We start from the raw sequence: 1,748 nt of genomic DNA on the forward strand, positions 1-1,748 counted from the left end.
TCTAGTCTATAGTCTAGTCTATAGTCTAGTCTATAGTCTAGTCTATAGTCTAGTCTATAGTATAGTCTGTAGTCTAGTCTATAGTCTAGTCTATAGTCTAGTCTATAGTCTAGTCTATAGTCTAGTCTATAGGCTAGTCTATAGTCTAGTCTATAGTCTAGCATATAGTCTAGTCAATAGTCTAGTCTATAGTCTAGTCTATAGTCTAGTCTATAGTCTATAGTCTACTCTATAGTCTACTCTTTAGTCTAGTCTATAGGCTAATCTATAGTCTAGTCTATAGCCTAATCTGTAGTCTAGTCTATAGTCTAGTCTATAGTCTAGTCTATAGTCTAGTCTATAGTCTAGTCTATAGTCTAGTCTATAGTTTAGTCTGTAGGATAGGCTAAAGTCTAGTCTATAGTCAAGTCTATACTTTAGTCTATAATCTAATCTCTAGCCTGATCTATTGCATAGTCTGTAGTCCAGTCTATTTAAATTCTATTTGTTAGAAAAGATTTAGAATGAATAGAATATTTAATACCCGATGTAGGACACTTTCAAGTCGACATTATGTTGCGAAATATATTTGTTTCTTACTTTCCAGGAGTTGGGAGGTTATTGTTTGCTTCACTTACATATTAAAATGTTATAAATAATATCACTATAACCTTGGCATAAATTTGCTATATATTTTTTTATAAAATATGCAAAATAATTGAAACAACTCAACGTACTTATTATAACGAAAAATAAAGATTCATAAAGTTCTTATCTAAAATTTTTAATATTTTTAATACTTTAATTAAAGTTTTTGTTAATTATAATGAGTAAATAATGAATGCGATGCATCAGTCCACTTGCTCTCCAGCTGTTTTAATAAACAATTTCGAACTATATTCTTACATCTTACTAACTGTATAAAAAATTCACGAAATATGTATTTGCTTGATTTTTTTCGGAACAGAATATATTTAAAAACCACTTTATCTCACTAAGCTTGTCAAATCTTTCACATTGTCTAACACTATAATCTTGTAAATCTCTTGTGTATCAAGTGGCAGCAACATCAAGGTCAATTCCCAGGAGTTTACTTGTAAATGGTTTTCATAATAGACTCAGTAAAACCTTAAAGCAACAACTTTATATTGAATAGTGAAAGTTTGTTCAACTGCATCCTATATATTAGAATAACAAGGTTATATTAATATTTTTTTAAGATCGATGAACTTAATTTTATTTATAAATTCTAGTTGATTTGCAGAACATAGTTAGGCACTTAGAAAATGTTAAGATAAAATAAAGTGCAATAAATTCTTTTGTCATGATTTTTTTTGATTATTTTATGGACAAGTTAAATATTTACGAAAAAATTAAATAAAGTTAAATCTCTGATAACTTTATTCAACACCCAAGAGGTGTGTTTTTTCGGATGACTAATACATATTTTTTTGTTGGGTGTTTTTTTAAATTTATGTGGTTTTCTATTCTAAACATATTAGACAAAATATAATCAAAATAATGAAAATTAAATTATTAACAGAGCTGTGGTGATAAAGGTGGATGGAAAATTGCATCTGCTAGGATTTGACATTCGTGAGAGACTAGATTTTAGACTAAACTTAACTGTAAACTGGACTATAGACTAGACTATAGACCAAACTATAGACAAGACTATAGACTAGACTATACACTAGACTATAGACTAGACTATAGACTAGACTATAGACTAGACTATAGACTAGACTATAGACTAGACTATAGACTAG

The sequence above is a fragment of the Lucilia cuprina genome, chromosome 3, assembly GCF_022045245.1.
Source record: "Lucilia cuprina isolate Lc7/37 chromosome 3, ASM2204524v1, whole genome shotgun sequence".
Classification (NCBI taxonomy): Eukaryota; Metazoa; Arthropoda; class Insecta; order Diptera; family Calliphoridae; genus Lucilia; species Lucilia cuprina.